The 26,630-nt window shown below is 37.9% G+C and overlaps 1 protein-coding gene across 1 annotated transcript in view; it reads left to right on the forward strand.

The window, feature by feature from the left end:
- LOC135073755 (terpene synthase) overlaps positions 1–26,630 on the forward strand; it is a 258,865-nt gene that overhangs the window by 189,759 nt on the left and 42,476 nt on the right. The gene's annotated exons all lie outside the window — the stretch shown is intronic.

A 26,630-nucleotide genomic window follows, 5' to 3' on the forward strand; every position in this document is an offset into this window, starting at 1 on the left:
GGGTAAGATGATCCTTTGCGATTGTGCTGAAACCACTAACGTCATTTAATTTCTTTCACTGGTAAAACATAGCTCTGGACACCTCCCCGCCTCAGTCAAATCATAATGGTGGCGTGAGCGATAGGGTAAGGTGGGGCACAATGTTACACGGGGTACAATGTTACAATGCATATTTCTCCGTCCCTTTCTATTAGTTGTATGATGTTCAGCGGCTCAGTTCAGCAGCTCTTATGAGCTTGACAAACGTGTATACCAACATCATACAACTAATAGAAAGGGACGGAGAAATATGCATTGTAACATTGTACCCCGTGTAACATTGTGCCCCACCTTACCCTACATCGAATTTGACGAGAAAAAAGAAAAATTGTGTACTTCTGATCTAAAATAGGCATGACTTTGAGTTTATGTTACTTTTATTCAAACAATGTTAAATGTAACTACTGTTGTCTTTAGGCTTTCTATTATGTTTAATTTTAATATTTTGGCCGTAAAAACATGGCCGCGTACTTGTAGATTATTGTAGCAAATATTTAACAAAAAGTGGGACTTGGGTCAAGATGATCCTTTCCTATATGTACGAGATGATCCCTGGGAATTAAAACAAAAAAGTCAATGGAGTAGGTAAAGGGAAGTGAAATAAAAGAAAGAGAACTTCATATAACTCACCTGAGTCTGAAGAAGATGATACTGAGTGGCTGTACTGAACAGAGAAGTTTTCAAGCTATACCAAGGGTGAAGGATGGATAAAATATTATGCATGTGGAAAATGGAGCCATAAAGCATGTGCTGGGGTAGAGGGTGATGAAGCAGGTGAATTTATTTGTGATATCGTCAGTTGCAGGTTCACTTGGGGTAACTGACAAAATACGGTTTTTGAGTTAAATATACAGTTTTTCTTAGTTTTTTCTGCTCTTTCGAATGGTATACGTAAAAAAATTCTAGCTTTAAAAAAATTACAATTACACGGACATTTTCAGGTGTGAACTTTTCAGATTTCCTTCAAAATTTTGGTGTAACTGACATTGTAATAATTTTACCAGGTTGAATTGGTGTATCTGTAATAATGTAAAAATTTTGCTACAAAACTTTGCAATTACACTGATTTGCTAAGGTTTATAACATGAAATAAAATAGGAATTTAGAAAGTTTTAAGGCATATTACATTATTATTATACCAGCAGTATCAGTTAAAGAAGTTAAAGTTAGCTCAACAAAAAAAATAATTGAAATTGAGCAACTATCCAGCCAACTAGGCGTCACTGCGCGTTGCTAACATTAACCTGTTGTTACTCTGTTACTTTTACTGTTGTAGTACTCATGACCTTAATTCAACATTGCTATAAAGAGGTGGGAAATTAAATCCATTTTGTTTTCAGTTTAAGTTGCCCTGTAGAGCTAAATACGGTATTGGTAAGTCAAAGCTTCAAAAAATATTGAAATTACTTAGTTTCACAGTAATACTTTAGTTATTTCAATATTTCTGTCTTAAAAAAATTAAATACACATATTTTCTTGATTCCCATGGATTTTTTAACATTTTTTAATGAATAAAATAAAAGTTACTTCTAATAAAATAAAATAAAAAACAAAGAAAACGACAAAATGTTATTTTTTTCATGAATTCTCTTATTTTTTAATACTTTTACATAAATTATACAGCAACTAAGTAAACAAAACCCAGCAAAAACATCAAATTATTTTAATTTGGGCAGTACTTACACCAATTTGACCTATGTTTTTTCCAAAAGTATGGTGTAAAATTAGTGTAACTGTCAAAAGTACAAAAATACATTGGTGTAACTGCAATTTATTTCCATAACTAAGACATATTAGATAATTCTTTTTATTTAATCTAAAACCGCGTAGAATTCTAAGCATTTCTGTAAAAACAGATCCAAAAAAGGTTAAATAGGAAAAAAGTTATGTCCGATTTAAGACGAAAAAAAACTTTAAACGGCTCTACTGAAAAACTGTATTTTGTCAGTTACCCCAAGTGAACCTGCAACTGACGATATATGCAACACAGCTCCAGCCAAAAAGCGTTTAAATTATTTAAACGCTTTTTAGCAGGTACTAAGAAAGAATAGGTTATTTTCGTTATTTAATTCGTAAATGTTTTTCTTTTCTAACTTTTTAACGATTTGTTCGGATAATTAGGTACTCCGAAAGGAATACAACCAGAAAAGAATAGATCATAGAATAGAATCATAGGGATCATCTTACCCCTACCTGGGGGATCATCTTACCCACAGGGGTGTACAAGATGATCACTTTGTAAGGTTTTGCAAAAAATTAAATATTTTAATGAAACCTCAATTAATTTCTTGTTTTGAGTATAAGGAAAGTTGGATAGATAAATATACTAGTAGTAATCGTCTTTATTTTTGGTTTACATTGAAAAATATGTATTTTACAGCGATTCCCGCTTAAGGGGATCATCTCGTACTACTTTCCCCTACTTAATATGTATTAATGATGGTTTCTATGTAAGTCAGCAGCAGCTTATCAGATTAATACCTACAAAACAAAACCTGAATAAAGTAAGTGACGTACTATACTGGTTTTGCTTAAGTAAGAATGGCCATAAAAGTCGGCTTCATAGTTAATAAGATCTATTTAATCACCTTAAAGTTGTGGATCTTGTCCAATTAATTTAATCCATTTCAAGGGATCATCATTATAATTTGTAACTTGCAACGTTGGATCGTAGTATTCAAATTTATGGCGGGTTTAAGATGAGCGCAATTAAAAAGAGATTTTCTTCGCCAAATTGTAAGACGCCTTATTATTGGTCTCGCAAGAATAAATCTTTGAGGCAGGAGATTCATCTCAAACGCTAATAATAAGGATTGAAAGAGATGAAAATTGAAGAAGGCATTTAAGAAGAAAAATAAATTAGTCTAGTCAGGTTGTTATCGCAGTTACTTAGTCTTTCGGTAGGTACCCTATTATGTAAATAGGTCCTACATACTAGCTTTTCTTAAATAGCTTCAGTCCTTTAAGACAGTAATCATCGTTTGTGAATACGGGCGTATATGAGCCATATTAGAAGGAATGGTACGGTCTAATTAAGTTTTAAGTTCTTCTATTTATTGTTCCTGGCTGTGTCAAAAAGGACACAAAAGTTACCAAGTTATTTTAGCGTTACCAAGGAGTACCTACCTAACGCTAAAAATAATGTCTGTACTCGTAGAATCTCTTTTTATTTAGTACTTAATCCTAATTGAACTGGTAAGTGTATTGTTAAAGATTTGTTAGAAATAGAAAACAATTCAATAAATCATTACGCAGAAAGAGCAAGATCTAAAAGAACAAAAGTAATGTTTTACTTTTCGAGACGAAGAAAAATGGAAAGGCTTTTAATTATCCGTCCAATTTAGTTAATTGGAAGTAGAGTCGCTGCTCTCAGCTACAATTTGAAGTCTATGTTATAGCTATATGGACGATGGCAGTTGGCACACCAAGCTAATCACAGTTGTATTAGTTGCTATTTAAAAAAAAATAGATTTCTTGACGGTCAAGCTGTAGATACTGGCTACACAGAAGTTGCAGCGGTTGGAACGAGAGGTGGGAATAGTCCCGTAAGAAAAATGCACCTACGAGTAAGTGTAATCTGTTGGTGTCTGTTCTAATGCAAGCGTGTGTACAATCAGAAAGCGTGGAGCCAATATTACCTTACATCATCATACCTAGTTGTTGGTAGAGTCGAAAACACATCAGACTTATTTGCTGCAAAAAGATGCCAAAATGTTGCTACTATAGTGCTTTCGTCAGGTACGTAAATATTTACGTAAACCTAAATTAAATTATGTAGTTACTTAAGTACCTAAATACTTTAATAACTTTAATAAAGCAGGCGCTCTACATTTTCGAGAAAGTCCAGTCAAGTCGGTGCAGTACATCTTTCTCTATATGTAACATGGATATTACAGTTTTCCCTTCATTTGTACCAAACTGTGCCAATAACTCTAAGTCACCGAATTAGTACGGTGTGCCTACCATGAGTTTACGTTAGGTGTGCTCGCTAGCGACTGCGTAAAAAAATGACATTTAAATGTATGACATATTGTGCAGCGCCCCTAGCGGCTACTTTCAAGAAATAAAATCTTCATATAATTTTTTGACGTATTCGCTAGCGAGCTCACCTAACGTAAACTCATGGTAGGCACACGGATATGCAAATTGAATACTTGTTCATCCCCGATTTGCATCGAACCGACAGAATATAAATTGTCGCTCTGTGTGCTTACCATGAGTTTACGTTAGGTGTGCTCGCTAGCGACTGCGTAAAAAAATGACATTTAATTGTATGACATATTGTGCAGCGCCCCTAGCGGCTACTTTCAAGAAACAAAATCTTCATAGAGATTTTTGACGTACTCGCTAGCGAGCACACCTAACGTAAACTCATGGTAAGTACACTGATCCGAATAAATCCGAATGTAATTTGACATACCCTGCTTGTGCCTAATAAAGAGGCGAGCAGTTTGTCTCGTGCCATTTGGGGATATGTTGAAACCCTCTACTTTGTCTTTGTGGGTTAGATACCTACTTAAATTATGTAAGAACTTAATTGAAATTTTCAATTTGTTGTCGAGAGCAGGCGATATTAATAATAAGGTACTTCGAACTCTTCATTAATTCTTCTGATTAAATTCGTTTTAACTTCAAAGACAGCCCACGAGATTATTACTAGCCTTCACTGGTTGGATTTCATTGGTGACCTACTTAGCTAGACAGGAGTTAAAAGGTGGTATTAATCACTTTTTAATATTTTGTAGAAAAAGGTTAGTAGTACCCTTTATTTGCTCGAATAATGTATGATACCTTAGGCTGGGTTGCACCATCTTACTTTAACTTTGATAAACTTACAAAAAACACCGGTCACAGCACCGGTTATCGTTATAGTTACGGTTAAAGATTGGTGGTGCAACTCAGCCTTACCTAGTTGTGCCCACGTTTTCGTTAGGATTGCGGTAAATCTGTGGAGGCTGACTTTCCAGGGTATTTATACCTAAAGTATAGGTAAGTAAAATACGTTTTATATAATGTTTGGTTCGCCCACATTAATCTTAATTGGGTCTCTGAGTAGGGTTAATTCCGAGAACACATGGACTAATGAAAGTGAAAGTCATTTAATGGCACATTTTGTCACCAGGTGGAGCCGGACGCGACGGGCGACCGTAGGAAATTGACGACTCGGCCTAATCCAGCGTGGAGAATACATCTAAGTAAACTATGGCAACATCACGCAAGCTATTTTTGTAAAAGAAATAAATGCATACTCTACATTAATATTATAAACTGTATATTACAGTGTAATTACAAAAAACTGAAACGGACGTCAAACACGTCCCCCATTAATAAAAAGTTACACCCAAAGTAGTTAGTTGAATGCTGTTTTAAAGGGACATTTCCAAACCAAATGACAATTTTATACAAGTGTTCAAACCTCGTTTAACTTTTTGTAGTAAGCCGCAATGTATGCTTTAATATTATAGATGTAAAACTTTGTTCCATCTGTCTGTCTACTATCTGTCTTTTACCTTTTCCCACTTTTCACGCTTATATAAAAAAAAATCTGAACCGAACTAACCAAATAATAAGACATGAAACCTAGATAAGTACTTAGAGATAATTTAAGAGTAAAGGAAAAACTGGGATTGTATTTGTCCCTGTTATGAAAAGAGGGATACACGCGCGTTTCTCATTCTGTGAGTGACTGAAATTCAGGAGGGCCAGGTCACGGGCAAAAGCTAGTTTTCAATAAAGGATTGCAAGGTATTTTGGGGGCGAGCCAACCGTCAAATCGCCTCTCCCTAGCGTTTTTATTTTTATCTCACCTTTTTCCTTGTCTATAAACAAATGGTGCGTGAGTTTTCATCATCTTTATTGTAGAGCCTTTAGGAATAAGGAAAACAGTGTAGTACCTACAATTATTTGTAGAATTTTGTAAGAAAGCATGTAGAGCAGAATTGGGTGATGTATAAATGCTACATACTACAACTATGACAAAGATAACTAGGTACTTAAATTTTTTGTTCTTACAAAAAGAGGTATACCTTGCAAGTTTGTTTGTAGGAAGTATTCTGTAGAACTAAGGAATTGAGACCAGTACAAATTACATTATTCCTGAGTAACGAGACATAATTATATAAGTTTTTCCGTGACACAGAAATTAAAGCAGCGAAAGTCGAGGGTAAAACTTACTTAGTCTATTTGTAATTCAAGAGTACCTAAACTTAGAATTAGCATCTAATTACTATAGCTACTAAAGAAATATTTTAGGTACTCCCCTAAAGTTCAAGAAGGCCGAAAACTTATTTACTTATACATTTCGTTGATTACCGTTCAAACAACTTCTAAACAACTTCTACTTTCAGTTAGGTACGTCCAATATCTCGGAATAAAATAATTCAGTCTCAGCCCTCGAACAAAGGGCGAAATGAATATATCAACTGCCATTATGTGCCGGGCAATTTATTGTCCATTATATTCCTGCGGTCTTGTAGCTTATCAAAAGAATGGCATCCCATGGTTCCTTTCAGAAATTTCGCAGATGAAGTGTATAAATACCTAATGATGATCGCACAAGTTCGCATAACAGCGTAAAAATGAAATAGGTATAAGTACCTATGTCTTTGAAATATTTTCATGGACGAAAAAGCCGTCCTTAGAAGCCTAGAAATAATATGAATGTCATGTCCTTTTACCGAAAAAGCGTTTTTAGAGACTGATATAGGGGATGACTAGCGATATTTTTTGCTTGAATAGGTTAACCGGCACAAAAACTTGCTTGTTATCTCGTTTAGACTTATCAAAGAGAAAACTTATCAATAATGTGACGAGAACAGAAGCATTGTTTTGTACTCTTCAGTATACCTTTATAGGAGCAACTAATGCGGAAATGGAGAACAAACATAAGACATGAAATTAATTAATTCTGTCGAATTAGTCTAAATCAGTCGTGGTGTTTAGTATTAATTATTCTGTGAATATTATGAAAATTAATTAGTATCTACCTAGGTACTAATATGTGCTAGGTAAAGGCTGTCGTTCAAATGCTGTTGCTTAAAATCAATAAATTTATTGATACTTTTAGGAACCAGAAGCGGGTAGCATTAAAAAAAAACAACAAATAACAAACTAAAATAACGTTTACTCAAAATAATGATTTTACAAAAGAATTCGAATCAAATCAAACAGCCACTAATTTACACAAAAATAATCACCACCAAAAATAATGAAAAGATACGACTTACTGCAAATCGGGCCGATCACCAATCCAACAACCTCACCGCTCGGAGTCGCTCGGGCAAATGAGTGTCCCATGCGCCGAGTGCCTCTTTTATAGGCGTTGGCGGTGATGCCACTCGATTTGAAATAAATCGTAACGGACTATCCTAATACGGCCTCTCCTGAACGTGCGCCGTCCCCGGCCGCATCTTCAAGAAGAGTTCCTCGAAGAGCTGGTGAAAGTCGGTGACACAGCCTCAGCCGGGTCATCGTCATCACTCAGCGCGAGATCCGCCCGAAGTATGTCCTCAGGCGTGTCTTGCGTGGAGTCTCCTGAAGAGCCGGTGAAAGTTGGTGACACGGCTGCAGCCGGGTCATCGTCATCACTCAGCGCGAGATCTGCCCGAAGTATCTCCTCAGGCGTATCTTGTGTACCCTCGGAGTCAGCACGGGATGTCGAAGGGCCAGCCTCAACATCGTCATAATCACCCTCATAGCCTGTAGATGTAAAATAAATTATGACTTACAAAGCAGTCTCACCACATGTGCCTATTCATTCATTCCTCACACATACAAGGCCCTCTTTCAGTAATACACACAAGCTTAGCTATTTCGTCAACTGCACTAACGCTTCATACTTCCAAAGAATTCCATACACACGTGTCACTCATTCTCATACTCCTATCTGTACGTACAGACCCCATAATAACCACAAAGACTGCAAGGCAGTCTACGTACTGAAAAGTACGTCTGCAAGGCCGAAGCCCCTACGCACTGAAAAGTACGTCTGCAAGGCCGAAGCCCCTACGCACTGAAAAGTACGTCTGCAAGGCCGAAGCCCCTACGCACTAAAAAGTACGTCTGCAAGGCCGAAGCCCCTACGCACTGAAAAGTACGTCTGCAAGGCCGAAGCCCCTACGCACTAAAAAGTACGTCTGCAAGGCCGAAGCCCCTACGCACTAAAAAGTACGTCTGCGAGGCCGAAGCCCCTACGCACTAAAAAGTACGTCTGCAAGGCCGAAGCCCCTACGCACTGAAAAGTACGTCTGCAAGGCCGAAGCCCCTACGCACTAAAAAGTACGTCTGCAAGGCCGAAGCCCCTACGCACTAAAAAGTACGTCTGCGAGGCCGAAGCCCCTACGCACTAAAAAGTACGTCTGCAAGGCAGCATCTCTGATGCATGCCCCATGGCACTCGCTGATGAACCCTCTCAGCCCGGTGCGCAAAGCGTGATCATTCGCCTCACACACGCTCACACTCGGCCATACAAAGCAAGCTGAAACATAGGAGTGTTAGACAGTCTCACAACTTACTTTCGAAAAAGGCAGCGCAACTCTCAGGGCACCACTCTCCTTTCCAAGGCACCATATATTGGGCCGCTGCTTGGGTGGTCTTGCCACGCGCGCCGCTTAAAAGCTTTAACTCGTATCGCCCGCTTGGTAAGACCTTGACCACGCGGTAAGGGCCTCGCATGCCCGAGTCAAGCTTTCCAACTGATTGGGAGTATTTAATTACAAAGACCTGATCGTCCAGTCTGAATACTCTTGGAGGGTTCCGATGACGATTAACACGAGAGTCCTGCTGATCTTTGTTTTTCTTAAGCAGGTCCTTGGCTCGGCTCCTACTGATCTCCCTCATTGCCTGATGATTGGGGCTGTTGTTTTCAACAGCAACATCACGGATCAGCGCACGAATGACAGGAGTGGTAGTATCAGTTCCGATTAACAAAAACAATGCTGAAACTTGAGTGGTTTTCTGTTTAGTTATGTTAAGAACTAACTGAATTTTTCGCAAAGCCTCGGACCAGGCTGAGTCTTTGTTATAACTTTCAACACGAATCAGGTTGAGGACGGTCCGTACATAACGCTCAGCTTGACCATTTGCATGGTGCATCTCTGGCGTTATGTAGTGGATGTCACATCCTAATTCGGATATCCAGTTAGTAAAGCTAGACGCTTCAAACATGCGCCCTCGGTCACAAACTAACAATTTTGGTGTACCAAACAATGAGATTGCATCATTTAGGACGCGTTTCAGTTCATTTGTATCTTGTCGATACATTGGGAAAAGCATACAAAACTTTGTGAATGCGTCAACTAGTATTAGGACAAACTTGTAGCCATTCGATTCCGGCAACGGCCCTAGCGCATCAACATGAACAGTATTGAAGGGGACATCTGACTTTTCCCAGGAAGTAATGGGTTGATGAGGAGCTCGTGGGACTCGTTTTTTTGAAATGCAGATAAGGCAATGTGAGGTGTACTTTTGAACAAAGGGCCTAAGGCCCGGAAACCAAAAGTGTTTTAGTATGAGATCCAAAGTCTTGTCCGCTCCAATATGTTCATGTTCATCATGAAAAATGCGTAACAAGCTCAGGCGATGTCCTTTAGGGACGAAACATAATAAGCGTGACTCTTCACCTACGGGTGAATAACGGTAGTACAAGAGATCGTTTTGACACACATATCGGCGTGAATCAAGGAGCCCATCTCTAAGCTTTTGAATTAAATCCTGGGTCTCATTGTCGGCGTTTTGGGCCATTTGTGCCCAATTCAAAGATCGATCAATATGATTGACTTGCATCGCTGGTAGATTTCTGCTCAAATAATCTGCATGGCCCATCATGGAGCCTTTTCTATATTCGATGGTGAAGTTAAAATCTTGCAGATAAATCCACCAGCGAGCAACCCGCGGAAGCAGATCCTTCTTACGTTCGGTGGCTTTCAGGGCATTGCAGTCGGTTACGATTTTGAATGTTACGCCGATCAGATAATGCCGAAAATGCTGCAATGCTCTGACAACCGCCAACGTCTCGAGCTCGTACGAGTGGTATCTGCTTTCTGCGCCTTGGGTAACTTTGCTGAAATAAGCTACCACGCGTTTGTTACCATCAGAGTGTACCTGCATTAGTACAGCCCCATATCCAGCACTACTCGCGTCGGTGTGCAGCTCGACCGGTAAGTTAGGATCAAAAATTGCAAGTATTGGCTCACTCGTCAACTGCGTTATAAGATATTGGCGGACTTCCTCCTGTTCAGGTCCCCAAGTGAATTTGACGTCTTTTTTCGTAAGGCGTGAGACACTTGCAGTTTTTGTCGCATAGTCTTTGATGTAGCGCCGAAAATACCCAGCCAGACCCAAAAATTGACGCACTTGTTTAACATTCGTCGGAGTAGGTGCATTTACAAGCGCTTCAATCTTTCGGGGGCTCGGCCTAACCTGACCATGGCTAATAACGCGACCTAGGTACTCTACTTCGCTGCTCAGAAAGGAACACTTTTGAAGGTTAATCGAAAATCCAGCATCGGTAAGAGTAGTTAACACTTCCCGCAACAAAGCTAAGCCGTCACTAACTGTCATGCTTGGAATAAGTACATCATCAATGTATACTAAGACGTGCCCTGATTCGATCAACTTTCGAAGCGTGTTGTTGATAATTCGTTGGTAAACTGTTGGTGAATTACATAGTCCGAATGGCATTTTGACGTACTCATAATGTGACTCCGGAGTAACAAACCCAGTCTTGTGTATTGAGTCTTCATCTATTGGTATCTGATGAAAACCTGACGCCATGTCCAGGCTGGTGAAGAATTTCGAGCATCCAAGGCGGTCAATGTGATCCTCGATCAATGGAAGTGGATATCTGTCTTTAATAGTAATGCGATTGAGTGCTCGAAAGTCCACACACATCCTGTCTGTGCCATCCTTCTTTTTAACCAGAATGATTGGGCTTGCATACTCGGAGTCAGATTCCCTGATTATGTTCTTATCCAATAAATCCTTCACAATATCGCGAACCTTAAGTTTCTCCTGATATGACAAACGGTAGGGGTGATAGGCTACTGGAACCTCACTCGTTAAGTTTATTTTCATTTTGCCTGTTTTTACCGTAGTAGTAGCCGTGCCAGTTATCAAAAACGAAGAGAAATCGTTTATTACGGTCATCAAAGAATCCAGTTCTTCGCCTTGAAGAGGCGTGTTGACCTTATTAGGCTCTTTGATATTAACAGAGTTAACGTTTAAGATCGTATTGGATGAATGCGTCAAGTATTGCTGATCTTTCGTCCTCACAAAAGTTACACCATCCCTATTTAGGACGTCGGTTCCGATAATGATTGGCGTATTCATGCAAGAGGCAGGTACCACCACAAAATCTATATCCAGAGCGATATTGCTGAACTCAACTGTGAGTGTGACATATTCGTGAGCAAGAATCTCATTATCACTTATTCCCTTAAGAACGCAGTGAATTTGTTTCTTTGAACAAGAAAAGTGTTTAAGAACCGCCGAAGATATTAACGAAACGTTCAAAGCCCCGCTATCTATCAAAACGTCTACCGGTATACCCTGTATCACTGCTGTACACACGTCATTATTTTTAGTTGACTTAGAAAGTTCTTTGCATAAGTTGACTTTGCGTTGATTATTATTTTGGCCTTCAGATCGAGCTTTGGCGAAACAATCACTCTCCCTATGTCCTAGCTTCTTGCAGAAACTACACGTTATTTTTGGCTGAGTTTCAGGAATCTTACGCTTTTTAGGGCAGTTTGAGTTTATATGTCCAGTCTGGCCGCAGTTAAAACATTTATTTTCACTACGGTTGGTATTTCGTTTTCTAAAAACATTATGAGAAGGTCGATTGTCTTTGCTACAGCCAGGCTTGACATAAATAGCTAAAAACGAGACTAAGTTTTCTGTCGTGAGGTTGGCGTTCGCAGCCGCAGCCCTCACTTGCGCATCGTTAATACCGCGTATCACTATTTGAACCATAAGTTCCTCACTAATACCTTTAACTATGCGCAGGCGCAATAGTGATCGTCGTGCGTATTCAGCGTAAGTAGAAAACTTGTCAGAAGAAGTATTCATGACATCGAAAAGTGTTTGAGCGTAGTCTATTTTGGGAGGACAAAGCGACTTAAATTCTTTCACAAAATTAGACCAAGAGCGATCACTATTAGCCCACTCGTTTAGCCATAATTTGGCATCCCCTTTTAAACAATTAGCAACGCGCGACAGACACTCTGAATCTTCCCAGTGGTTAGCTAACCTAGCTCGCTCCACCTCATCGCACCACACCTCAAAATCATTAACGGCAGGATCAAAGTTTGACACATAGTAATTTTGTGATTTTACTCGATTTATTGCAATAAGTGCGTCTGCCAGGACTTGTGTGGCACTGGCTGACGAAGTGTCGTTATTATGTTGAGGTGTGCTGGCATGAGCAATTGGAAACTGGGTTTGAGACATGCTCGCGTTACTCTCCTCGATCGCATTCAATCGCGCAATTATCGAACCTAACGCCAGTTTCACCGAGTTATCGGGGGTACGCGATCGAGATCTAACATGGCGGGACGCAGGACGACGCGACCGCGAGCGGTGTTTATGTCTATGGCCTCGGCGCGATTTGCTACGAGTGCGCCTGGCCTTACGACGCGACGTTTCACTGGAGTCCGATCTCTCACGCGAACGGGATGATCGTGGCATTATAACAAAAACAAATTAGTGGCTGTTCAAATTCCGCATAATTGACAAAGAAATCAAACGTACTTGTGGGCACAGGCCTATCCCACTTCTGATTTTAGGAACCAGAAGCGGGTAGCATTAAAAAAAAACAACAAATAACAAACTAAAATAACGTTTACTCAAAATAATGATTTTACAAAAGAATTCGAATCAAATCAAACAGCCACTAATTTACACAAAAATAATCACCACCAAAAATAATGAAAAGATACGACTTACTGCAAATCGGGCCGATCACCAATCCAACAACCTCACCGCTCGGAGTCGCTCGGGCAAATGAGTGTCCCATGCGCCGAGTGCCTCTTTTATAGGCGTTGGCGGTGATGCCACTCGATTTGAAATAAATCGTAACGGACTATCCTAATAATACTATTAACATATTATTTTCATCCTAGGCCTGCTCGGGGTACAACTCGCCACATTTTTTTAGATTTCTGGAAAATATATCTGAAATAGCTCAAAATAGTATGTTGCAGGCCAAGAAAAATGAGTAATTTGTAGTTTTAATAACTAAGAACATAATTCTGATTTTCTTATCCCAGCAACAGTGCTAATACTTAATTAAACCATACTGTATGAAAAAACTCGCCGCGTCACTTCAAAGCCTATGGCACAAAATATAACAGAAGACAAACTCCATACTAAACGCGCTCGAGCCACGCACACATAGACACCGCTCTAGCAAGACTGTCTTGGACGAATGCGAGGGCGACGTGGCGCGACAGACGTTCGCCACACGTTCGCTGTGGTTCGCTTGAGTCACGCGCCGGTCAACCGCCTGTGATATTATTTTGTTTTGCGAAATTGACGAAAATGAGTGAACAGAAAAAGTCGTATTATAATTGTTCGGTATTTGGTTGCTTAAACTCATCATTAAATACCGAATTTTCATTTTTTAAATTACCAGTTGATTCGGGGAGGTAAGTAAGTTATTTATTTGAATTTCAATTGAAATTGAAAGCCAACTCAATTATTAGGAATATCGAATTGTTTTAGAAAGGTTTTAGGAATTATTGGATAACTAGCTTTTGCCCGCGGCTTCACCCGCGTGAAATTTAGTTTGTCACAGATCGTCATAAATTATAGCCTATATGTTATTCAGGGTTATAAACAATAATACTGTAAAGTTACATCAAAATCCGTTCAGTAGTTTTTGCGTGAAAGAGCAACAAACATCCAGACATCCAAACTTTCGCATTTATAATTTATAGTTGGATAATAGTGTCAACCACTCAACTAAATACTAATTCCTTCTCGTGTATTTGTTTGCAAACTATTACTATAATAACGTACTAAAATATAAATAAGTATACGTGGATATCTGTTTTGTCTTTCTTGCATAGTATTAAGAGTAACATTTTTCTATTATAACGAAATAAACGCAACACATGACAAGACAACCCTAGCGCGACGGCCGAGCGTGCGAGCGAGAGAGGTATGCAAAGCGAGGTACATACATGAGTTTACCTTCTGTTATATTTTGTGCCTATGGCTTCCCTTGTACAAACGAGTAATAAACGTCAAATAAAACACTTCCGCGCAGTATTTTATTCTGCTAAAAAGAAAAGAGTGTGGGAATGGATTTAAGGATCTCCATCAATTTTCGTAAAAGTCAGGCATTAATTGCGGCCAGATTTGATTTGGTACAGTCAGTGCCAGACAAATACATTAAAAATATCGCTCTCGAGAGAGTATTAATTTGATTATTTAGATAGCAATCGCTTAAGCTGGGTTGTACCAGCATACTTTAACTTTGACAAACGTCAAAAATCTTTCAAAATCCATACAAAAAATAAGACCGGTTATCGGTCAAAGTTAGGTGGTGCAACTCAGCCTTAGTATAAATGTTAAGTTCTTTGGTAACATTATTCTGTATTAAAAGAACTAACAGCTTTAAAAAGGAAGTACGAGTAATGGGATCTGAAGACGTTACTGACAGCGCAAAAAACAAGTGAAAGAAAATCGGTAAATAATATCTTTGATTCTTTCAATGGTTACTGAGAGGAAAAATACCGATCTAAAGGCTGATATTTCATTACAAAGATCTCATTTATAAAAGGAAGATTCATCAGTAATTTAAATACTTGACTACTATTATAAAGGTTTTGGTACTTCTATCTATCTAAGTACCCCAGCCAGTCGTTTTAAACACTTTTTCAGGAGATTTTTTTGTGGGAGGGCGGGAGGTGTTTCTTGCATTTGCTTGTACCTACTATAACATAGTCGGTGGGCGTGGGTAGTGTGGTTGGGTACCTACTTATGCCAGCGTCACTAAGAGGAAATCTTAAGCTAATTCATAAGCAGTGATTATTTGTCTGTTATTGTTTCAATGTATGGTTTCCAAACAAAATCTATACTTATAATAAATCTGTAGAGAGGTCAATTCTGTACATGAAATATATTTTCAAAATAACTATCAGGGGGTGATTAGTGATCGATACTGATGCCAAAAATGCAATCAGTAAAATTTTTGTCTGTCTGTCTGTCTGTCTGTCTGTCTGTCTGTCTGTCTGTCTGTCTGTCTGTCTGTCTGTATGTTCCTTATAGAAACAAAAACTACTCGACGGATTTTAACGAAACTTGGTACAATTATTCTTCATACTCATGGGCAGGTTATAGGATACTTAGGAATTCCCACGGGAACGGGAATTAGCGGGAAAATCCTTTTGTATGAAAAATCTAAACCGCTTAAGTTAGACGCTTGAAATTTGGCATGCAGGTACCTTAGTAAACTTAAAGCTTATTTACAACAGGATATTGCAAAATTCCCAGGGGAACGGGAGTTAGCGGGAAAAAACATTTGTATGAAAAATCTAAACCGCTTATGTTAGACGCTTGAAATTTGGCATGCAGGTACCTTAGTAAACTTAAAGCTTAGTTACAACAAGATATTGCAAAATTCCCACGGGAACGGGAGTTAGTGGGAAAAAACGTTTGTATGAAAAAATCTAAACCGCGTAAGATAGACCCTTGAATTTTGGCATGCAGGTACCTTAGTAAACTTAAAGCTTAGTTACAACAGGATATTGCAAAATTCCCACGGGAACGGGAGTTAGCGGGAAAGAACATTTGTATGAAAAAATCTAAACCGCGTAAGATAGACTCTTGAAATTTGGCATGCAGGTACCTTAGTAAACTTAAAGCTTAGTTACAACAGGATATTGCAAAATTCCCACGGGAACGGGAGTTATCGGGAAAAAACATTTGTATGAAAAAATCTAAACCGCGTAAGATAGACGCTTGAAATTTGTCATGCAGGTACCTTAGTAAACTTAAAGCTTAGTTACAACAGGATATTGCAAAATTCCCACGGCAACGGGAGTTAGCGGGAAAAAAAATTGTATGAAAAAATGTGAACCGCGTAAGATAGATGAAGGGGGGGTAAAACGAGATCCACGCGTACGAAGTCGCGGGCGGCCGCTAGTAATAAATAAATAAGTATATTAATTTTATCTATTTTAATATCTTTTTCAGGAATAGTCGTAGGAATTTCTGAAGCCGACTGTAAGTAAAGGATAGCCGGTTTAATAAAACTGTCCATCAAATACGTTGTTATAGCAATTTAGTTTTTGGTATCAACTATCTGAAAATATTAATAATGAAAGTGATTTTTTTGGGCTGCTCTTAGCTTATTGGCAGATGAGACCTGTCTAGATTCATCTGCGATATTGATTCTACGTATGTCTATTGTAAAATTGTCCATTACGTTTAAGAGTCACTGCTTCTTTGGTATGTCACTATACGTTCTTATTATTTTAACGCGTCTAAATCAGTTAAGATTTAAAATTCGACTAGCTATAATTTTAATAGAAAACACAATGTTATAGTACTAATTCTGCCTATAATGTCTGTTTTTTTATGCATATCAAGGCAGGTATATGACCGCAACCTGTGGTGTTAAGTGAGATGCAATCTAGGGTGGTACATATTTGCCCTGTAAGTGCCTGTTTGTGACCTTTCAGTGCCCGAACCACCAATTCGCACGATTTTTTTAAAAGGAGACACGAGCGCGATAAACTTTCTATGACAGAGCAAAACCTACGTCGGCTGTTTGCGCCACTTTGTCTTTAGCACTATTTGAATTAAATCGATTCCATTTTGGAACGCTTAAATAACGCCGTAGTTCGAATTTTGAATTTCAATGAACGCGCGACCTATGACAGGACCTATGCACGCGCAGTGATCGCCATCATCGACGAGAACTGCACGCGTTGGTTTGGCTGAAGCCGCGTCAGCTCGCGGTCAATGACGCGCTACCCAAACATAGATGTTTTTATCCCGTTGAGATCTCAAACCGTGTATATTTCGTGGTATACATAAATTGATATAAAGTGAATACGCAGAAATGTGGTGATTTCTGGCTGTCATCGCATTCCTAGCTCCAGTGTTATTGGGAAGTGAGTGAGGCCCGTCAGTAATCGAACTTTTTTCATCTGCACGTGGATTCATGGGAAGACTCCTGGTGCTTCAAGTAGGTAAGTGTCCCTATCTTTGTTTATGTTGATTCGTTAGTGTTCAGGACACGAAGTCACTTGTCCGTTTTCTTGATTTTCTCAAATTTTCACTGCAATTTATTACATTTTGTTCAAAATCGCTATTTTGTATGGATTTACGGCATACTATTTATTTAGCCACCACACGGGCAATGTTGCGGGCAAAAGCTAGTCTATAATAAAATATTGAGTTGTAAGTTAAACACGAAATTTCGTGATTAATGTCAAATAATACAATAACAAGCGCTCTCATTTATGTAATGAAATCAATTAATATTATGATTTTGGCATTCAGTAAAAGCGCCTCTCGCCACAAACCTATTAGTTGCTCATTAGGGCAGCTCGAGCTTGGCATCATGAATATTAACGACTTGAATTAATAATAGCTGTAAAACGAATCTATTTCAATACTAGCAGCCGCCCGCGACTTCGTACGTGTGGATCCCGTTTTACCCCCTTCATCTATCTTACGCGGTTTGGATTTTTTCATACAAATGTTTTTTCCCGCTAACTCCCGTTCCCGTGGGAATTTTGCAATATCCTGTTGTAACTAAGCTTTAAGTTTACTAAGATACCTGCATGCCAAATTTCAAGCGTCTAACTTAAGCGGTTTAGATTTTTTCATACAAATGTTTTTTCCCGCTAACTCCCGTTCCCGTGGGAATTTTGAAATATCCTGTTGTAACTAAGCTTTAAATTTACTAAGATACCTGCATGCCAAATTTCAAGCGTCTAACTTAAGCGGTTTAGATTTTTTCATACAAATGTTTTTACCCGCTAACTCCCGTTCCCGTAAGAATTTTGCAATATCCTGTTGTAACTAAGCTTTCAGTTTACTAAGATACCTGCATGCCAAATTTCAAGCGTCTAACTTAAGCGGTTTAGATTTTTCATACAAAATGATTTTCCCGCTAATTCCCGTTCCCGTGGGAATTCCTAAGTATACTATAACCTGCCCAGGAGTATGAAAAATTGTTGTACCAAATTTCGTTAAAATCTGTCGAGTAGTTTTTGTTTCTATAAGGAACATACAGACAGACAGACAGACAAACAGACAAACAATTTACTGATTGCATTTTTGGCATCATTATCGATCACTAATCACCCCCTGATAATTATTTTGAAAATATATTTCATGTACCTACATAATTGACCTCTCTACAGATTTATTATAAGTATAGATTTGGCAATCTATTCAAGCCTTAGAGTAGGCGCACACCGTTGATTTTTAGTTGGCCGATAGTTGTGCCCGATTTTAAATTGTATGAAGAATCGGCCAAATCGAATCGGCGTAGTGTGCGCACTCCCATACACGCCCATACTGATCAACTGTCCGACTAAACTATCGGCCGACGAAAAATCAACGGTGTGCGCCTACTCTTAGTGGAAGCAATAGCCGAGGAAACTAATTGATTATTGGATTATGCAATGAATCCTACGGAATTATTGAGGGAGCTTAAAATAGGTAAGCTTACCCTTTTCCTTGATTGGGGTAAAGTAAATAAATATGGACACTCATGTATTATTCTATTAATTGGTTATAATTCTCGAAGAAAACCCAAGCATTTGGCTATTTCAACATCTATAAATTATTTAAATTTGAAACAAATCTCTGTAAGAATTATCACCGAGGAAGTACAAAAACAGAGAAAGTAGAAAAAAGGTAGGTTTAGCAAGATTATTAATCACTTCAAAAGGAAACTTTCGTAGAATCGTAGCGCCGATTTAAATATTTTTTATAGAGTAGCTACGGTTACTACGGCGACTACGATACTACGAAATATTACTGGTCTTTACATTTAATTAAATTATTACGATATAATTGTAACATGTAGAAAAAAAACCAATTTATTTAAAATTTAAATTGAAGAATGAAAAAATAGCAATGTAGGTAATTAGGTTTTATATTTTTTAGCCTTGTTTTCCAAACAATATGAATCTTAGTACTTAACAGGCGTCCCGAGGAGATAATATGGCGAAATTAAAAAAGCAATTGTATTTGACCTTTTCCATTACGCGTAAATTGTCGTCGTTATCACTCTCAAGTTAATTTATAAAAGGGGTGAAATGGTCAAACTTCAGCGATTAACGTGGGATTTTTCGCTTACTTTGTTACACAAATATATTTTCAAAGCTTTAGCCAAATAAATAAAACTCAATAGCCTGTACACGGCCGTTCGCAATTCAATCTGCCGGGAATTAATCGGATTAACAGAATCGAGGCAATCAATCGGATCTCACATTTCCATGATTCGAATTAACACTTCCTGAGTTTGCGGCTGGGAATCAAGTAAGTTTGGAAAAGAAAAGTATTGAAGGGGTTTAATTTTGAACTTTATGAAAAGGGTTATCCGTAAAAATTATCTATCTAATAAAATCTAATGTTTTCTTCATCAGAAATGAGAATCATCGAATCAGAAATGAGGAGAAACGTAAACGAACTAAAGTCACTGACATAGCCCAACGAATTAGCAATAGGCAGGGCATATAATAGTACGCAGAACTGACGGGGCAGCAAGGTTCTAGAGTGGAGGCCACGTTCTGGAAAGCTCAGCGTAGGATGTCCACCCACAAGGTGAACCGACGACCTCATAAAGGTAGCCGGAAGGCGCTGGATGCAGGCCGCCACCAACCGGCATTTGTGGAAATCATTGGGGGAGGCCTATGTTTAGCAGTGGACGTCCTATGGCTGAAATGATGATGATGATGATGATGAATGTTTTCTTATAAATATACAATTCATTTGTACCTTTAATTATGTAATATTGCTACAAAAATAGTTTTGTAATTACATAACGACGTTCCAAGAAAAAAAACTAAAAACAATCACAGGAAACCGTTTACGTAAACAATAATATCTTGGTAACCAATGTTTTCTTTCTGTTCTTATCTTTGGTGTGCAATAAAGTGTATTTATTATTATTATTATTATTTCTTAGGCTTTTTTTTACTCGAAGTCCATAAGTTCTTCGGTATAACGTTAACTCACGGGCTCATGCCAAGTGAGTTACGTGTTCAGAGTTGATTTATTATTATTATTATTATTGATTTAAGAGTACTTTTCTCGTGGTTTTAAGTGCTCAAATAACAACACGTCTATATCAGACTTTGGATTTATAGATAACAATGATATATCTCCAAATTATGCATAGAATAGACCAGTAGATGCCTTAAACACATCTCAATTTCCGTCTTGAGAGGAGTTTCAACCAGTTTAATTGCCTCAAGTTTTCTCAATTCCACCGATTAATTTAACGAACACCATTACTATCATTAAATTCGCCAGTCAATAATACACAATTAGCCCATTGAGTTTTAATGATTCCATTACTGGTCTCGAAACGGGAAGGTAATTGAACGCTGTCAGCCACATTAAATCGTTCACGGTAAAGGAGGCCACCGAAATCCACTTATAGATTAATAATTCAGGGAATGTGGATCTTTAATTTTGTAGTGGGAAGTAATAGGTGTTATATAAAACATTATTTACGCATACATATGTGGATTTTACACGTAATGCAGTCTTAAAATGAAGGGTATTCACACTCTTTTGTTTGAGTGTCTTGTTTTTTGTTTATTAGTACCTAAGACTATATGCTGTTTGTTTTCCTAACAATAAAATAAACAAGGGCTGATTTTTCTATCGTCAGATAACTTGTAACCGAAGAATAAACGTGTCATTTTGACATATTTCCCATACAGAAACCGTCAATGTGTCAAACTTATTCTACAGTTAAAAGTTATCCAACGATTGAAAAATCAGCCCTAAAATAAATAAACTGTTTCATTAGTGTATTTTGTACATTGACTTATCCCTTTCTCCAGATAATGTTTCCCGCTTTCCTTAAAGAGTAAACATGTAACGTATTAAGTTTCAAATATTGCCATTTCCATCATCATTTCATTATAATTTTCCGTATTTGCTGTCTAAATGAATCTACTAAAATGTAGGTAAATGCCTAGTCATGTTTTAAATAATGCTTTCGTTAAACTAAATATGCCTTGACAATATTCTTTCCACCCGATTTGTTACGGCACAATTTAGCTCTATTCTTTTCTTAGAATCGGTCTTAATAAGTGAGTCCGACAACTATTGTTGTTTCACGACAATGAAATTTGATTTCAAGATTCCACGGATTTTCGTTTTGAAAGCAAAATCTTTGGCAACTCAAATTATTGGCAACTGGTTCTGAATTTTTATGATCCGAACAAATGACTGCGTGGAAGCGAAAAAAATCTCTAAATTACTTTCTAAAAATCTATTAATTGTTTTTTTGTTCAAGGATTTTAATTTTTTTCTAATAACAGTTCCACTGTTAAACAAAAAGGGTTTTTTTTTAGCATTAATTGGGTTTTTGTTTATGTTTAGCAAATGGAAATTTAATATTTACTTCTTGAATTTTAGGGTTACGTCATGTAACAAGTTGAAACGGAACCATTAGGTAAGTATAAGTTTATTCGCGTAATCTGGAAATTTCATCGTCGTTATCTCTAGGGTCAAATTAACAGTTTCATTTCATTTACGAATAATTTAAATGATAGAAAAATGTGATCTACAGATTTTATGTTAAAACATCTTGTGGTTCTTGAAACGAAGTTTAAAAATTATTTCCTTAACTCACACTTATTTACCACTGCGAAGCTAAAGCCAAAAGCAATTAAGGACTGTAATAACAAACCTTTAAAAACGGGTTTCCTTCATAATTACTACATTGTTTATTCGCGAATGCATTTGCCGAGCTTTCCCTCCAAAGCTTTGACGGGTTTTTACCTTTAATTTAAGGTGTACCCTTTTTTTGCGTCTGTTGTGGTTCTCACTCTTTGAACTTGAGATCGCATTTTCTTTCTCGGGAATAAGAGCGATTTTTGAACTGCAATATGTTTGATGTACCTGCCTAATTTCGGGTGGAGTTGTGAGTACCTTCAAAAACATAGTGGTGTTGAAAATAGCTATTAGGTAATTGGTAGAAAAGAACGATGAAATTGTAGAGATTTTTTAGGCGCTAACTACAGATTGCCTTTACAGTGAATCTGTATCATAATAATAACAGTTGGTAATACAGCCCAGTATGTTGGTAGCCCGAGTGGCAGCATCTCAATTTGCGTTCATATTATTGAATCGCCTGTACCGAAGCCGGCGTGAGCGCGCAGCAAACATAACGATGGGTCTGAACTGCAGCGCGTTTGCCTCTTGTGGCTTTAGATTACACGCTTATGCAGTTTTGAGCTTTAATCCTAGCTAGACAGAGGCAGCAGTGGTGGGAACGAGAGGTGGGATTAGTTTCGTTTATGCAGCTATGAGTGGTACAAAAGCTACAACATACAGCGCGTTAGAATATTTTTTATAAGTTCCAACTCTACATTTAAGAAATGCCTTCGAAAAATGCAGTTTTGTCCCGGATTTCTTTGGCGCTCTTTAGCGTCCAACGATAGACTGCCTTTACAGTAAATCCGTACAATAACAGTTGGTATACAGCCCAGTATGTCGGTAGCCTGAGTGGCAGCGACTCAATTTGCGTTAATGTTATTGAATCGCCTTTGCCGAAGTCGGCGTGAGCGCGCAGCAAACATAACGATGGGATTGAACAGCAACGCGTTTGACTCTTGTGGCTTTAGATTACACGCTTATGCAGCTTTGAGCTTTAATCCTAACTATACAGGGGTAGTAGTGGTGGGAACGAGAGGTGGGATTAGTTTCGTTTATACAGCTATGAGTGGTCAGACTATTTTTTCATAAATTCCAATTCCATCCTACCTAAAAAAAATGTCCTCGATTTTCGAAAGGACATTGTCAGAAATCGCCTAAAAACCGCCCAAAAACATTAACCCATCATAATTATTTTCTAATTTTTTTAATACATTAAGCACCCTTTCATTCTAATGGACACTTAAGCATTGAAAAATTAAATAAATAAGTCTTTTAACGTTTATTCTATAATACTATTACAACTTCCGGACGTTTTGGTGCGTGGCATGGTCTAAAACCTATCAAGTTCCATAATTTTTGCCGATAAAATCTGTACGAGGCATTACCGTACTTTATTGCTGGGAGTCCATGTATAGTGATGTTCCTGCGGCCATCATAGACAATAAAATATCGATTTTGAAAATAAAATAAATCGATTAAACTGCTTTGAAGACTAGATTTGCGTTAAAAGCTAAAAAGATATTGACACTATTACAAGAAGCTATCTAAAGTGTCCAACTGGTCGAAGGTCGTAAATAAAATAAAAATAATTAGGACCATAAACTGATATTCATGGTATCATAACTGTAAAAGTGTCAGAATCCGATGTTGAATCCAATGCCAGTTGAAGTGAGAGAAACATATATCAACCTAGTATAGTTGCCAGTCTCTCATAAATCTATGCCAATGAGGGTTTTCGCGATTGAAAAATCCGCCAGATGGCAATACGTAGACGTGAGGTCCAAATGCTGCATGATTGGTTATTTTTGACATGACATTGACAGATATGTCAAAATCCACCAATCATGCAGCATTTGGACCTCGCGTCTACGTATTGCCATCTCGCGGATTTTTCAATCGCGAAAACCCTCATTCATAGCACATGTATAATAATAGACCAAATGAACTTTTATAGATTGTGAAAGAGAAGATAAAGATTTTATTATTTTATTAAAATCTTGCCACGAGGTAGTTTTTCAGTAGAAACCAGGATTGGATAATCGCTACAGGCAAGTATCAGAACATTTTATAAATATTTTTAATCGATTATATCCTTGTGAATCGTTTTAATAAATTGTCATTTTACTTTTTCAATTAAAACTTTTTCAATCCCTAGTCTTGTCAAACTGTCATAATGTCAACAAATTATAAATGTCACGTCAGTTGACTCAATTTCAGTCTTCTGTGCGTTTATTGTATTTTTATTTCAATGAAATAGTGCTAAAGGGTTAGTACTAAAAGTGAAAGCCTTTTTTCAGAAAGAAAACCAATGTGGTGCCCTTATTATTCATACTGTTTGAAAGTTACAAGTCAGTGATACAGAGTTGCCGCCATTATAACTCCGTGGTGATACCATACCAAAGAAGAAGTTTTCCTAAACACTTGTGTTATTTTTATATGTGATCAAATAAAAAGGATTAATTCTACTGCTCAAATGGAATAACTTATCCCAAGAGACCGAATATAAAAAAAACCTCTCCATAGAAATTATCACCATCACGAGGATGTGAATGTTTTTGAGAATTTGATATTGGGCCTGTAAGAAAAGTAGTTGTATTTCAGTAGTAGAATCAACCCTTTTTGTTTCATCAGCAAGAGTAACTATAAAAACGCCCCGTAAGGTAGGTATTATTAAGCTGAAGAGTTTGTTTAGTGTCAAAGACTGTCACACAGTGTAATTTAAATTGGCATAATTATGATAATGAACATAAAAACTTAAATAAATATTTATGTTAATATTTTTTCTATTTATTTATTTTCCCAAAGCTTCACAGTGACAGCTGAAACAGCAATACTGTTGTAAAACTAAACTTAGAACAAACTGTTACAAATATTTTACAAATTAAAATAAAACCGCATGTTGCTTTACTTTCTCGTATAGGTAATAAATGTAATTAATGGCTAGATTATTAATGTTACTTTGTTACCCTCAATAGTGAGGAGATCTTATAAAATGGTAACCCTGATTTTCATTGTCATTCAAGTGCTCTTTCTTCGCATAGGCTTCTGTGATTTGGCCAAGGGCCACACACATTGCGATAACATTATGCGACATTGATTTGACAGCAGCGGAGTGAAGTCTTGCGACTATGCAAAATGATACCCTGTAATCGTAGCGCATATAGACATAGACGGGGCGGGGCACATAGCTCGTAGAGCTGATGGCCGCTGGGACAGGAAAGTTCGTGGGCAGGCCTCCCACTAGGTGGACCGACGATCTGGTGAAGGTCGCGGGAGGTGCCTGTATACAAGCGGTGCAGGATCGGTCTTCGTGGAAATCCTTGGGGGAGGCCTTTGTCCAGCAGTGGACGTCTTTTCGGCTGAAACGAACGAACGAACGATACGTATTACCACTATTTACCAGACATTACTATTTATTGTATATTATAAGATCTTGTTCCGCCATTTTTCGAACTTCCTCCGTGAGGATATCCCCGCCGAATTCTATGATGAACCTATCAAAAGTCATATTCTGCAATGTCAAAATTAATTTGCCGAAATTCGCCGAGCCAGCTATGTCAAATAATATTATTAGGTGTCAAACAGGATACGTTCAGAAATTAATATTACGATTTTAAAGATAAGACAACTTTTTATTGACGAAGTTGCTGGGACAGCTAGAAACTATTTTTTTTCCGGCACTTTAAGAAAATAATAAATGAATGAAAACGCAGCGTGGGACGTCCACCCACAAGGTGGACCGACGACCTGATAAAGGTAGCGGGAAGGCGCTGGATGCAGGCCGCTACCAACCGTGCGATGTGGAAGTCATTGGGGGAGGCCTATGTTCAGTAGTGGACGTCCTGTGGCTGAAATGATGATGATGATGATGAAATGAATGAAAATGACAAATCTTCGAACGTGTATAATACCGTGCCAAAGTAATCATATAATTTAGGCACCTTAATAACTATTGCCGTTTTTGTTGTAAAGATCATGCAGCGCTACTTGCGGATATTATTGGAAAGAAAACTATGTAGGCTCTAGATCTGAAGCCGCTTTAACGAACACGAAGTGCTCATACAATGCGGCGTATTTTCTTCCAGTATTTAGTCAGGACTTTAGTCGAATTAAAACCCCGGTTGAACGTGATATAGCCGCACTAGAATACGGTGCTTTTTTGCATAATCGTAAGACTTCGTTCCGGTGTCGACCGAATGTTATCACGATGTATGTGGCCCAGGGGTTACTGTAGCCGCTAAGGTTTGAAACTTCTTGCTTAAAATATTGTAGTCTTTGGCATAGACTATGATGGTAGTCATGGAGATAGGAGTTTGTTATCTCGTGTCAGATGTAAATGGTGAAAAGAAAACTCATGATTCGTGTTATTTTTATGCAATATGTAGGTATTTTATAAAAGTGGAACCCCGAGTGATCTCCAAAACCCATTCTATTATTATATACGATTCGGCTTCGATATCTATAATACAATAGGAGTTTATTTCATGTGTCAGATGACAAGGGTGGAAACAACCTACGATTCATGTTGTTTATTTACGTGCAATATGTGGGCATATTATAAAAGTGGAATGCCGAGTTGTATTTCTAAAAGTTGTTCTATTATTTTATACTATTTGGCTGCGACTCGGCGTGACGACAATACAAAACATTTTTCGCGAATCGGTGTTCATACATTCACACAATACATTAGACGCCATGTTGTCCTAAACGACATATTATAAAATCGC

Source organism: Ostrinia nubilalis, chromosome 8, assembly GCF_963855985.1.
Source record: "Ostrinia nubilalis chromosome 8, ilOstNubi1.1, whole genome shotgun sequence".
Classification (NCBI taxonomy): domain Eukaryota; kingdom Metazoa; phylum Arthropoda; class Insecta; order Lepidoptera; family Crambidae; genus Ostrinia; species Ostrinia nubilalis.